The sequence below is a fragment of the Coffea eugenioides genome, chromosome 11 (genome assembly GCF_003713205.1).
Source record: "Coffea eugenioides isolate CCC68of chromosome 11, Ceug_1.0, whole genome shotgun sequence".
Classification (NCBI taxonomy): domain Eukaryota; kingdom Viridiplantae; phylum Streptophyta; class Magnoliopsida; order Gentianales; family Rubiaceae; genus Coffea; species Coffea eugenioides.
The window spans coordinates 31,080,879-31,096,585 of NC_040045.1; the positions used below are offsets into that span (position 1 = coordinate 31,080,879).

Sequence of the window (15,707 nt, forward strand, 5' to 3'; positions counted from 1 at the left end):
GAAAATTTCTTGGCATTTTAATTATGGCATTCCTATTAGACAAGAGTTTATGGCTAGTAATTCTTCCTTATGGTTTTCTTTTTGGATGACTGAATTACGCTCCAAGAAGCCAATGTGAACCTAATATGGTAGGCTTGTTAAAAAAAAAAAGAAAAGGAAGGAACCTAATCTGGTAGGCTGAATTGTAGTCATTTCACAACTACGACATTAGAATTTCAAAAACCAGCAGGAACCAAAGCTTTTGCAGGTTTTGACTGTTGAACCATTCATCTTATTGGGTCAACCAGATACGTTGAACACTGTATCATAATTTAGGTTTTGGTAAAATTTTGTCTGAAATTTCTCATAACATGTTTCTCTTTGGTTAAAATAAATTACCAAAAAATAACAAAATTCAATCTAACTGTAATATGTGACTTTGATTTTCAAAAATCGTACATTATTGTTAGGTGAGCAAATTACGCAAGCACTCACTAAACGTTTTTAATAATAGAATTTAGATCATTCAACTTTTAAAAGTATATATTCATTCATTAAACTATTAAAAGTATACATTTTAGACCATTCCATCTATTTTCAGTGTCAAATTTGTCAGATCTAAGGACTCACACAATAATGCAGAAGGTAAAAACGTACTCGCATGATAGTTTTGTGGTAAATATATGCTCGTATGATAATTTAGTGGGCAAATGCATTTTGTACTTTTAAATTGCCCCTCAGTTATGTCTCGTGACTCGTGCGAGTCCTAAAATTTGACAAACTTAATGATGAAAATAGATGGAATTATCGAAATTTTATATTTTTGATAGTTTAGTATGTAAATACGTACTTTTAAAAATTGAGTGATTAAAACTCTACTATTTAAAAAGTTTAGTGAACATTCGTGTAATTTGCTCTACTATTCAATACTTCATTCTGATTTTTATACTTTCCCACTAACATATGCCGTATTGTCTCAACAAGAAATTTTTCATTATACCGTGAAAAATTGACCGGTATTTAAAAATTTATTGACTTCTCTGACGGTGGTATCTTTTGCTGTTTGGCTTAGGGTAAAATATGAACCTTGCAACTCCTCTCCCAAAGTTTCTTGGCTTGGTTAAAGTGAAAGAGGGTCCATAAAATCTTTGCACCTGATTCAGTTATGGGGTCAAAATTCTTCATTTTAGCATGTGGCTGTCAATAAAGTTTCATTCTGTTAACACATGTACATTTTTTTTTTATTGAAACTCAATCTTGAAAAAAAATTACTCTAGAAAAATTAAAAATTTTTAAAATTCTTCTTAAACACATTCCTCAATCACTTTCTTATATCACATACATTACATCATACAAAATTATACAATTTAAAATCCTTTTGAAAAACACGACCAAAAGGACTGCCATTTAAAAAAAAAAAAAAAATTGGCTATGGCTGTGACAAAAAAGCTCTTGTGGCCATGTTTGAATTGCAGTTTTCTGAAGCAAATTTTGTACTTTTTTCATAAATGTTTCTTTACACAATTTTAATCATTTTTTTATTTTATATACATTACATTCTAAAAGAATATGACAATGCTACGTTTTCATTTTTCATTTTACATACATTACATTCTAAAAGAATTTTTTCATTGAGTGTGTTTGGACTGCCTTTTTCCAAAGAAAAATTGCTATGCTTTCTGTTGATATATTTTTCAATCACTTTTTTATTTCATATATATCAAATTACTACTATCTTTTTCTATAAAAAGTCTAGAAAAATACAATCCAAACAAAGTAAATATTTCTCCAAAAATTCTCCAAAAAAAATACACATCCATAACAAATCAAGAATTGAATTTGTCTAGTGGCAATTTTTTTTTAGGGTGGTTTTGGGGGACACAATGCAGCAGTGTTTTGGGATTGGCACTGGGGAGGCAGGAACATTTAAGATGGTGGCAGAGGGAATGATGGAAATTCCTGCAGAATGGAATGATTCAATGGGGGAACAGACTACAGAGAGGGAGACAGACATGAGACATGAGAGAGAAAACACACAGAAAATGGCAAATAGTCTTTCCCCCTTGTAGAAAGTCCAAACCACAGAGTCTCTTTATTACCTGAATGCTTGTCTTTTGTGGGGCAGGACAGAGCGGGAAACGATAACCTGCGAAGCATCCTCATATTATCTTAGCTGTGCAGCTACTTCTACACCATTGGCATCACTCAGACCAATAGTTTGTGTGCGTGTTCTCAGGCTCATGAGCCTGCATCACTGAACTGCATTGCTTGATGTTAATGGATCATGATGATGATGATCAGTAGTGTACTGATCATCAGAGACAAAAGGAATTAAACTCTTTGCACTCTGTCACGTGCTTATCCCACTTTTCTTTTTCACCTTCTTTAGTAGTAATTTTCAGAGTTACCTTTATTTGCAGAGTTATCTTTATTTTTTTATTTATTTTTTCAACACAGAGTTATCTGGATCTTCGGACTGGTAATACCTAATGACCCAACTAATTTTCTGTGGATCGGAAGAAGCTGCCCAACTTTTTCACCGACCGCTTTACCCGAGATGCGAGATTCAAACCTTCGCAGAGTTACTCCCCCAACTGGGTACTACCATCAGCTCTATGCACTAAACTTATTTGTAGGTATAGTAGAAGTAAATTTGGCAGGAAAAAAAAAGGAACCAAACCCTAACTTGATTTGGACTTGTGTAGAGATTGCTTTGGATCCCTTGAACAATATATCAAGCCAAATTTAGGATGGAGTATTCCAAATGTTGTGGAAATATTAAAGGAAGCGAAAGCATGAAAATATTCGACTTAATTAGAATAGTTTACAGAAAAGTTTCATTTGCTACCTTTTGTGAAAGAGCTTGTGAGATTGACCAATTTTCGAGGATTGGATTATAATGGATTATGTTTTTGAAGAGCAATTGATACAATTCAACATATAATTTCAATACGTTTATCAGTTATTATTTTTTGTTCAGTGATAAGAAAAGCTCGCGAGTAGTACAACTAGCTTACTTGATTTTACCAATGTCGAGATGATAGGCTATTTAGTTTTTTGAATTAAAAAAATTGAAAAGAAAAGCTTATCGAACTGAAATGAAATGTATAAATTAATTTCTACGTGTAGTCGGAATGCAAGCAAGGAGCTGAGGTCTCACCAAAATTTCCCTATAATGTTGGAAATTTTACCAATAAAACAACTAGGAATTCTTAACAAACTTCTCAAAATCAAACAAATGTCAATTGGAGCCTTTATAAGCCAGATTTGGCCAACAAGAATATTGTGCCAAAAATTCGACCACTAGCCCTTGATTTTCAAAATGCCAAAATATACTAGATAACTATTTTTATATTTCAGTTAAAATTTTATATAAATTATTTATGATGAACTGCAATAGATGGCAAATTTTGGGTGTCGAATGGCCAACCCTCTCATCCACTAAAAATAGGCCTAAGCAAGGACATAATACTATATAAATTTCAACACTTTGACATTTTTGTTATATTATTTTTGTGTCTGAAAATAATTATAATTTTCTCAGAAAAAGAAAGGGTCTAAAATTAGAAGCTTCAGTAATTTGAAGAACTTCTCTTATAAAAAATAAATATTAAAACATGAAATTTCTCTTTAACAAGTACTACTAAAAATTTTAGTCGCTCAGGAATGGTCAGTCAAAAGAAGAAAAAGAGGAGTTTGGTCACATGGTAGCGTAGCCAGCTAATTAATAGTAATTGAGAAGGTAGAGAGGGGCCGGGCAATAGGGCCATCGAGGCCGCCGGTATATTTTTGGCGTATGCAGAGAGCTTAATCCTCGAGGTGAGTGAAAAAGAAGGGAATAGATCTGTCCGAAAATCCACATTGATTTGAATGAATTGTTGGCGCTTTCACGGATCAGTACTTACAACTAGTCTTTTGCACGATTGGTTCGTGTTTTTCGATAGAAGATTATTTAAAATAATTAGTGTAATATTTTTTATAATTGATGTGATGTATTTATATTAAAAAGGTGATTAATAATAGGATTAATTTTTTTTTTACATATTATCAATATTGGATGAATGGTAAATATGTAAAATTTAAATTTTATATTCAACTTTTGCACATATATTATGAATCAAACTGTGATAGTGTATACACTGTCAGTGTATATAAAATTTACTCTTAAATATAATTCTAATTCAACTTTTTATATTATTAAGATTAAACATTATATATACTGACAATTTATACATTATTACGGTTGAATGCACGACACATATGTAAAATTTGAATTTCAAATTTAAATTTAGATTATGTATCATGCATCAAATGGTGAAAGTGTATATATTGTCAGTATATGAAAAATTAATCATATATTTATAATGTAAATAAAATAATATTTAAGATAATTTTACTATCCAAACACATTCGTTTCTCAGTGCTTCCCTCTTTTTTAAAAGGACATACAAACAGGGGTTAAAAGCAAATCTCCTAACATTTGATTTTATTTGCACTTTGCCCTCTAACATTGAGTGTGTGTGGACAGGAGATTATTTACTAAAATATATTTGTTTACATAATCATTACATCATATTTGCTTATATTTTTTATTGCTTGTTTTCCCGTGACTAATGGTTAATACTAACAATTTAGTAAAAAGACATTAATGACCTAAAAGTAAAAAGTAGAAGTAAAAATACTTGAAAAGAATATCCAATTCTTTTTTATTGCGAGAGACTATTCTTAGGAATGGGATCCAACCACTTAAAAAAAATTACATGCTCTTGGAACCTATTATAAAATTTAAAATAAAATCATTTCATGCAAAATAATCAAAAAATAATTACCATAAAAGAATACCATGTAATTTTAACAAAAAAATTGTCAAATTCTCAAATTTCCACATGATACGTAAGTGAGATATTTTAACACATTTGTATCTCACCTCCGCTTATTGATGTCAATTTGAGGAGGAATAATTCTAATAATAGAAAAGTGTCAAACTTACTTAACGTGGTTAGAATTTTTTTTTTTTTTAAAAGAAGTGAATGTTGGAACTTAGTTCTTTGATTTTCCAAAAAAAAAAAAAAAAATCCTCAATAGAGATGACAGAGTACAACAAAGTTCCTATTGGGAGAGAAAGTGCCAAAAGCACCAAATGCTAAGGGGTTTTATGTGGAAAATTGTGAAGGTAATTATGATGCAGACAATCTAGAGGCATGTGAGATTACCATTAATTTTGCTATATATTATGGAAAATTTTTAACTATTGATAAGCGAGAACTTGTTTTGTATACTTGATATACACTTAATTTGCCATGTATGCACACACTTACCATCCAAATTGTATTACCTGAGGCTAAGGACAATTAAAAAGATGAATGTGAATTAACATTGCCAGATAAAATCTGACATGGTACAACATTTTCAATACTTCTTATTGTTTAGGACTATGAAATTTCACTTTATATCTTATATAGATATGTAACAACTAATAATTGAAGTAACTGGAAGTTGAGTAATTTATTGAGCTAGCCCCTCCTCGGCAACTCGTTTGGTCACGACAGCCCCTTGGAAGTCGTTGTCCAACTCCCCCACTAGGGATCGAGTTCCAGCGGTTACCGTGTTCGGGAGGAAGGGGCCTCTTCTCCCGAGTCGGAGTGGAATTAGTCGGATCTCGTAAGAATTGACCTGGACACCCATTCCGTCAGAAAAAAAAAAGAGTAATTTATTGAGCTAATTTACATGGTCCACAATATGCTGTCTTGCCAAATAACGATTTTACTGTGTGACAGAGTGGGGATCCTATGGTATACTGGTAAACTACCTAAAAAAGTCTATTTGTTACAAGACTGTTTGATAATGACCATCTCGATTTGCATTCCCATTCTATATGAAAAAAAGACAACATGTAAGACAAAAATCATCATATAGTTCACAGTTGAAATAGTTAGAGAATGGAGTGTTTTTGAAGCAATCTGTTTTCAGAAAAGAAAAAGAGAAATTCAATTATGTTTTCATCTTACAAAATACATTTATCAAAAGGTAAAACAATAAAAAATTGTTCTAAATCTGTCACAAAAACAACTACTCAAACGCAAGTGTAGTATAAAGTAAGTATATGATACAAAAACATTTCATTGAACATGTAAAATTTGATTGTGAAAAATTGCAATACTTTTTTTATGCGTATAGAGGCTCCTAGGATTTGGAGAAAAAAAATAGAAACTAATGCCTAAATCTAAAATGGTGAGTTCATATGGTATTAGAGAGGATTAGGTTAGGTAGTAAGGTGAAAGAAATTATAAATAAAAAATTTTAGATTTAAAAATTTTCATTTAAAAAAATTTCATATGGTACAGAGGTTTAGGCCAAAATATTTTCTCACGAAGGCGTTGAATCATGTAGGTCAAATCATCTAAATTTGTTTAAAAAAATTTTCCAGTAGGAGAGGATGAAATTTAAGACGTAGTGAGAAAGAAGGGGATCAAATCATCTAAATTGTAGTAGGAGAAATTATACGCCATGGTACAAAATAGAGGTACAACATTAATTTGAAAAAAATGGTGGTACAAAACAAATATACATATATAAATATATATATATATATTTAAGGAAAGGACATATATATTAATTTGTGTGTGTTTTAAGGAAAGGACAGTAAAAAGGTTGTGTGGTCTATTGAAAAACGTGGCTATTACTGTAAAGTGGCTCCTACAACCTGTCCGCCTATAATTCATAATTATAATAAAAGGGTTTTTCTATTTTGAGGATAAGAAGTGGTCTGATGTCATTTTGTTGGTAGATTTTTCTTGAAATGAAATTCTAAAATTTCCTAAGTGGATCCATAAAATTTTTTTAATGTGCTGTCTCATGCCCTTAGGGAACATTACAGAAAAAAACTTTATCAGGAAAAATATAATCTGAAATTGTTTTAAATTCCGAATCTCAATATTACTGTAAAATATGGGTAGAAAAGTACGGAGAATAGACTGAAAAATAAGCTTTAATCTATAAACCGATAAGAACAATTGAAGATGTCCAAAAAGAATAGTATGCCAAATTAATTTTAGTTGAAATACGCGAAGAAATGAAGAAAAGTATAATTCATCTCTCCCAATTCATTATTGCGCGTAAGGTCTGCAATTTGGTCTTCCTACGATTGCGTATGTTAATAAACAGAAATGTGTAAACGAATTGCTGCTAAATTTCATATAAAATTGCTATATTGGAGTATCTGATTATTGTCACCTTTTCAGATTTGACTTGACCTGTTAAAAGGAAACTATGCATTAGGAGATTAAAAAGAGACTTTATTACTCGTTAATATCTTGTTTGTGTGTTTGATAAAACTGAAATCTAAAACCTGACATCTAAAATCTAAAGATCTGAAATTTGAATCTATTAAATTATTAAGTACTGAAATTTTAACATTTGAGCATATTTTGCATTGAATGATAAATGAATAGTCTCTCACTTATTGTTTTGAATAGGTTTTGCCTAAGTAATTCAGAGCCATTTCATTAAGACGTTTTATTGTTTGTTATCAAACATATCTAAATATATTAAGATTTAAATCAATTAAATTTAAGTACTGAATTGGGTTATCAAACAATAAATTACACTTTTGTTGTCTGAATAATCGAGTAGTAGCCATTTCTTTTGTCAATATAAAAGTTTGCTGAGAAGGTTTTGATACGGTAATGAGATTGAGGTTCTAAAATTTAGATGTCTTGAGTTCTAATTTCTTTTATCTCTCCCCACTACTTAAATCCCATCCTACCTCTTAAATCTCAAGTTCTTTTTGTTTTTTTTTTTCAAAAGTTTGATTCTTACTAGTCTTGTATCCCTCTCTATCTTCATCTTAAACACCAAAAATGGAAAGAGCACTCCTTGAGAAAAAAAAATCAGGAAATATTAGCATTCGTAGAATTAAAAAGACAAACTATCATTATTCCCGAAATCAGCTGGTAGGAGGAAAGGAGACAGAAAGGATCATGAAACTGTAAATAATTCGAACCAGCTATATTAATTAATTATTTTTTTTCTCTTCTTTGTTGTCTTTGTTGATTGAGAAATTTGAAATTAAGTTTTTCATAAACTTATATGTAACTGCTCTTGGGGTTTATTCGCTCTAATTTCCTTCCCATTCTCTCTAAATCTTCAATCTTGACACAAAATTTGCAATACTTCAAATGCTAACTTGCATAGTGTGCCACAAAATAATAATAGCAGTATAAGGCACTGAAGTGCAAAAATTAATAGTTTTGGGATCAAAGTCAAAATTAATGACAACTTCTAAAGAAGTTCAAATTAACATTAGTTTAAGGTGTATCTTGCAATAACCCTTTTTCTTATTTCCATCATGCAAAGCATATTGGATTCTTTGTGGACACTATGGAAGCAAACCTACTCTCATTTGAAAAAAGAATTACTTTGTATTTTTTTATCGCCCCTTTATTTTTTGGTTTTCTATATCTTAAAAAGAATCCACCTATGAAAAATCATTGAAATCAATGAAATCACGTGTCTAAATGATAGATATAAAAACTGATAGATATAAAAACAAATTAAAAATCACAATATATTTAAACGATAGATACAAACATTGAAAAATTTAAAATTAATGAAGTGAGTCATCATTTAATTTGTATCCGTTGTATAAGTCGTGTGTCGTTTTCGTTTCAAAAATAACTTTTTGTTTTGATATTAAACATTTCATATAACCGTACATCATGACTTTTATGTCGACAAGAAAGTCTCACACATTCATATATGGCGAAGTAAGTACATGCACGCACGAGTGAAATTGGGTGACGATTTGTTAGTTAATTGTACACGTGGATTGACTTTCAGCTCTTCTTTTTATCTACTTCTAAAGTTCCTTTACCCTCAGTATTTGTTGCGTAGGTGCCGACGTGAATATACGCCTGTGAAGACAACCGGATTGCTTCGATTTTATATTCATGAATACATTAAAAATAATGATAATAATAATAAAAAACAATGGATTTTTTTGGATGGTGAAGCCTATTATTTTCATGTATAGAAGCAATATGGGATGAAATATTTTTCTACATCTTGATTATGCTAACATACTAATGTAGTTTTTGTTAATGAATTTGTCGAACAAGAATCAATTTTTTTTTTTTTTTAGAAAAAATGTCACGTGTTAGTTTTTTTTTTTTGTTGTGAAAATTTGAAATTAAATACGGAGAGTGTTCATGTGCAAGGGCAGACAATGTAATTTTAATGTATATAAAGTGTACTAATAAGTGCCTAATGAACACGGAAAATCTTTTATTCTTTTTCACATGTTAAGCCTACAACTCTAGCAGCCAAATTATTTTATAATTGAGATTTATTAATTATGCTGCTTCTGAGCCAGAAAAAAAAGGAGTTCAAAAATATATGACCTAAGGAAAAAGAAAATAAAATTGGTTCCCGATGGGTGTAAACTAGAGGTGTCAAAATGGGTGACTTGGGCTGATTTGGGTTGGGTAAAATGGGTAATGGGTATAAGTGAGTCAACCCATTTATACCTATTTAATTAGATGAGTATAAATGGGTAAGTCAAAAAATGAATTGAGTAACCCAATTACCCATTTATAACCCATTTATTTTAATTTTTTGTAAATTCATTTAAATTCATTTTTGCAAACTAAGTTATCAATTTATACCGCTCTTTGTACCCATCATTAGTTTTAAATATTTACTTATAATGTTCAATAAGCTTAATTACCAAATTTTTTTCATTTATACTCTATTTCACAAAATTACATATTATTTAATAATTGAATAATAAGAGTATAAAATTTTGAACTAAGTACTACAAAAGTTAATCTAAAAATTTTTAACCCCTAACATTTTTTCCATATATAAATTTAAAATTTTATTTTAGAAAGATAAGAAAAGATGCTCAAATTTATCATAAATTGGTAATGCCGAAAAATGAGCAAGTTAACAAACTAAGAGAAAACAAAATGATAAAATAAAACCAACAAATAATAATAATAATGAAACAAAAGTAGTTAACATCATGACAAAATGAAAAATTTGAAAAAAAAATGGGTGGGGAAAAAGAAGAGATTTAGGGGAAGAGAATTTTAAATGGGTTAATTGGGTTTGATGGGTTACCCAATAATACCCATTTATTAAATGGGTATTATTGGGTAACCCATATATACCCATATACAAAAATTTAAAATACCCATACCCATCTATTCATGGGCGGGTATGGGTAAATTTATTTAAGTGGGTTGATTTGCCACCTCTAGTGTAAACATATCATTTTCAAAGTGTAATTTAATGCTATCGGCCAAAAAAGAAAAGTGCAAAATTAAAAGCTTCTGTATCTTTCAATAAAATTATTGGTGTGGCCTGAATTCAAAGACTAATGGATAGATTATTATAGATATTCACATACATGTCATCATTCTAGTTCTAGGAATGAACAATCATTGATTAAAATGGGTCCACAATTCTTGACTCTTAGAGCTCGGTTGAGAATTAGGTGAGACGTGTGATTGAAAGGTACCACTGTCTATGAACATTGCATGGAATTAGATTGATTACTTATTGTTTAACTTTTGGGGTATTAATTAATTGTGGGTCATATGCATCTCTAGGATTTCGTCAACTTTGACATGCAAAATATATAAAGGATGGAGCAAATTAATCCACTCACATCACAGTCTAATGGCGTTTGTATTAGCAAATTTAGAAATTTAATCATCCATAATTTTTTTTATGATCACTGAGGCTGCTGGAAATCTGGATTGGCATTTACTAGTGAGCAGCAACTAAGCATGGATATGCATCACTAAACAGTCACTTGGGTCGGGTCAGTAGTCAGGGAATAATGACTTTTATGCCTTGTTTGATACGTTGGAATGGCCTGAAAAGAAAAGGGCTTTTTCAACTTATCAATTTCATTCCAACGTTTGATATGGTTCATTTAAGTAAAAAAACCCTTTTCCCGTAAAATAATCATTCCAACTTTTTTTTTTGGAATTCCATCCCTCAAAAAATTTAGGAAAAGTCTTTTTCACCTTCGTCCTAGAATGCCTAAAAAGTAGGATGTCAAATTTATCCTTATAAATCTTTATACTGCATCGTAATATCTTAGGCTATTTGTAAGCTCAATTAGTATTTTAAATGCAAATTTTCATAATAATTAATATAACATTTTCTTTTGTATTAAGAAACAAATGGTTTAAGATACAATTTTTTGACTTTTGAATAATTGTGTAAGAAATTTTTTTGAATCTCATCAAAATTGAAAATAGATTGTAATAAAATATAATTATTTGACTTCATTTAATTTATATTTTACATTGCTAATCATATTGCTAATAAATGCAAAATTTTAAATTTTAAATCTATATATTAGAATAAATCAAGTATCACAATGAAGAATTTTGATATCAATCCTCATTCATTTTGAAGTTAAAATATCAAAATTTCACGTAAATAGACAAATACTGTTATAGAACAAATAAAACAAAAGGTAATAAGATATATTACGTCCTATAAACTAATATAGGGTAATTAAGTCAAATTTGTATTTAGTATATTCCATTCCGACATCTAAATATTAATTATACTAAACATTGAAAACTGAAAATACATTCCATTGTGCCTTGTCTATCAAATCCTGGAATAATAAATTTTTTTTCGTACCATTCTGGATGGAAATGTATTTTAGGTGGAAAGGCCTCTCAATTTTGGGTATTCCTGCACACCAAATGAGGGATTAGAATTTATTTGCCTGATAGTTAGGGATGGAGAAGGGTTAACGTATCACTAAACGGGAACTATTTATGTGAATTTTCACCTGACATTGGAACTGTCAATTTTTTATTTTTTTTTTATATTTATCCACATGTTATTTTACACCATTTGCTCGTACTGGGAAACTTGTCGTCGTTTTTTTGAATTTAAAAGAAAAGAAATACAAAAATTGGCAAGATACAAATTGTGAAACAGTCAAGTGTGCACCTAGTTGAAAAACATAATTTCTTTAATCAGTTAAATGAGTAAATATCATTATTATTACTGCACCGAAAAAGCAAAATTGCCTCATTGATAAAGGTTAATTTCCATAAGGTAAAAACAACGGCAGTTTCTGCTGACAACATTTCTTCCATATGCTGACCTCCGGGTTATACGTATGATTGCATGTACTATAATGCCATAAATCACAACATTTTCTTCTGGGCACCAAAGGTAAAAAAATTTAGGATTAATCTCATATATACTGTTCGTTCGTGTATATACTATCATCATTAGTGTATGATATATGTGCAAAATTTAAATTTGATATATTATTCATTCAATCGTGATAGTGTATACAGTAACAGTGCATGTAAAATTTACTCAAAAATTTATTCCCTATCTGCGTCATACAAAACATGTCCATGTAGGCAATTCAAACAAGAAAGTCTGATAAATGATCCAGGCTGCCTTCAACAAGTTTGCAATTGACATTTAATCTTTGATTTTTTTTATATTATTTGGAATTTTTCTTGATTATTTCTTAACCATGTTTCTTAACCATTGATTCATCTTTCTATCTATTGACCTGTTTAGTTCACATATATCACATTAAAAAACTAATACACGACATCCCACTTAATATTGCATGTGGTGTGTGTGTTTGTGTGAGAAAAATTTGTCAAAGTTCAATTAAGATAGATGTGGCCTGTCGCCACCCAGTCAATAATTTTTCTTTGGTCAAGGCATTAGTTTCGTATTTATCTTTTCAGAAAAGGCTTAAACACATCTTTGTCTGCCTCTAATCAAAAGTTAATTACAATTTACCCCCTGTGCTCACGAAAACAGACAAACAACCCCTCGAAGTGTAATTCTTGTTTGGCGTAAATTAAATTGTGTCTCTTTCAATTATGAAAGGACAATTACATTTTTTGAGCCTTTTATGATTTTCCAATAGATAAATTAGTATACCGAATATACCCACCCATTGCAGGAATTTTTCATGTGCATATCATCTAATATTTGGAGGTGCTGCGTGGTATTTTATTTCTTAATAGCAGAAATATTACTTATTTGCTTCTTTTGCTCTATCTTGGGTGCAATCAAATGTTCTGGGTGTAATTTACTTTAGCTGGATTAATTTTGGAGTAGCTAAAATTTTTTGATGAGTTGGAAGAGCTGTTTTTGGCCAGCAATTGTTGGAATTGTGCAGGGAACAACATGAAAGTCTTTCCCAATCAGAATCCCATTTTTATCTAATCCGAGTGACCTGGAGAATGAGAAAACTTGTGGGTTTGTTCCAAAGACTATTGAAAAAAAAAATATCACAAAGACTATGAAAAACTTGTCCACAAGAAGGGGGGGAAGGGGGTCAACTGTTTCGGCTTTGTATTATATAAAGTAAAAAGTTAATTGTATTTGTTGAATGGAGCCCATGAAAACAGATAAAGATTGCTTAGTTTGATTATGGTCTCAAAAATTTGCTACGTGATATACACTTCAGATTTAATTATCAGAAAGGCAACAACCATTTATTTAAAAATTTACAATTTTATAATGCTAATACCATTGCCATATCTTTAATCCGGTTTATTTTGAAAGCACACCCTCAAAGATATTATCTAATTTTTGGAAGATAAAAACCAAGCTTTTTCAGCCCAGATACTAAAAGAATCTCAAAGTTGGAAACACAAGGAAAGAGGTATTTGTGAACTCTGATGGTGAAGAACATGATTATGAAATATTAGGGAAAAAAAAAGTGGGAATTTGCTAATACTCATTAAAAAACAATTTTAGGAATGTCTGATTTTTTTTTTTAAAGAAGGAATAACCGATTTTTTTAAACTGAAAAGGGATCTTTCTTGATTCTCATTGGAGTTTCGTTTCTCAAATGGTTAAGGCTAAAAGTTGGCCTTTGCGGCAAATTCCCTTCAATTTAGCCTTCAAAATTGACGAAGATGGAAGGCATTCTTTGCCGTTCTCCTGTGTACATTGAGGAAACATCTCCAGTCTAGAATTTTAAACTCCATTTTAGGAGACAGATTAATTTAGGTAGAATTTAGTTGTGCATTTGAAAGTTGTGAAGAGGGAAAATAGTTCTTAAACAAATTAATCGTGTCACGACTTTTCTTTATCTGCCCTAGTTGTTTAGATATCATATTAGGCCCTATATAAATACATAATATGTTTTTTTCAACACTTTCTTGACATTCTTCATCAGGAAATGGATTCTAACATGTCTGATCGACAAGTTTCATCCTCAAACAGGTTAATTAAATACAGTTTATCTTCCTAGTAATATTTCTTAGTTATTAATTAATTGCCCTACCCATTTTTTTGGATGGTCTAGGCTTGAGGTCTAGGCTTGAGGGAAAAGTTGCAATCATAACCGGTGGTGCAAGAGGAATTGGAGGAGCCACAGCAGAGTTATTTGCCAAGAATGGAGCTTATGTTGTCATTGCTGATATACTAGATGAACTACGATCACACTTAGCTACTTCAATTGGAGGGCGCTACATACATTGTGATGTTTCAAAGGAAAAAAGATGTCGAAGCAGCCGTAGAATTCCCCTTAGCATGGAAAGGCGAACTAGACATCATGTTCAACAATGCTGGAATTGGCGGCCCTGGAGGAAGCATCTCTGATCTCGACATGGAAGATGTTAAAGCCGTCCTCTCCATCAATCTGTATGGCATCATCCATGGAATCAAGCATGCTTCGAGGGCGATGATCGCGGGGAAAAATGGAGGCAGCATTATCTGTTCATCAAGCTCAGCAGCCATTCTGGGAGGTCTAGCTTCACATCTCTATACAGCATCAAAAATGCAATTCTTGGACTGGCAAAAACCACTGCTTGTGAGCTGGGAATGCATCGGATTCGCGAAAACTGCATTCCGCCTCATGGGATCCCTTCTGAAATGCTGTTGGATGCCTACAGGGTATGGCTTGGGAAGGATGATATTAAGCCTGAAGATGTTACTCAGATTGTAGGTGAAAGGGCAAGTCTTCTGAAAGGAAGAGGTGGTAAATTTGAAGATGTTGCAAAAGCAGTGTTGTTTTTGGCTAGTGATGAATCTGGATTCATAACAGGCCACAATCTTGTGATTGATGGAGGCTTTACTTCAGCTGTTAGTCACTTGAGTTTCATTTACACTTCATAAAAAAATAGAATATGTTGAAGAAATTTATTTTAAAAGTGTGCTGTTGATTTAAAGATGGCAATAATTGGATAACCTGATGGCTTAATTTAACTAAGTTGCTTTCACTAGCTAATTGGTTATGGCAATTGCTACTCCTCCCCACATTGAGAAGTCTTTTAAGATGGGCAGTCCCTAAATTCATGACTATGTTAACTATGTGATCTTTTCATCCATTTGTCGTTGGAATTGTCAATTATTGGATTTAACTCGAACACATTAACAAAGTTACGGTGCAAACCATGCCAAAGTAAAAATTCAACATTTGCAACCAAAGTAAAGAAAAGTAATTCAATATTCCTCTTCATTTGCCTTATTGTGGACTTTTGAGGTAAGTTCGATGATCAAAATAATGATCTATCTGATTATTAAAATTAGTTTATTGAGTTTCTTTTTTTACTATAATAAGACAAGTAATCTAGAACACCACACTATATATCAGTAGTAAATCAATCAATTTGCTTCCTTCTTCTTCTTCCTTTTTTTTTCAGAAATACGAATTTGTATCCTTGACCTTTTGTGGTTCTTACTTTGCACTAAGCATATTTCTTAAC

General features: G+C 31.1%; 1 pseudogene; it reads left to right on the forward strand.

Moving 5' to 3' along the window:
* The first annotated feature begins 1,862 nt into the window (after positions 1-1,862).
* LOC113752260 lies at positions 1,863-15,117 on the forward strand (annotated as a pseudogene).
* Positions 15,118-15,707: the final 590 nt, after the last annotated feature.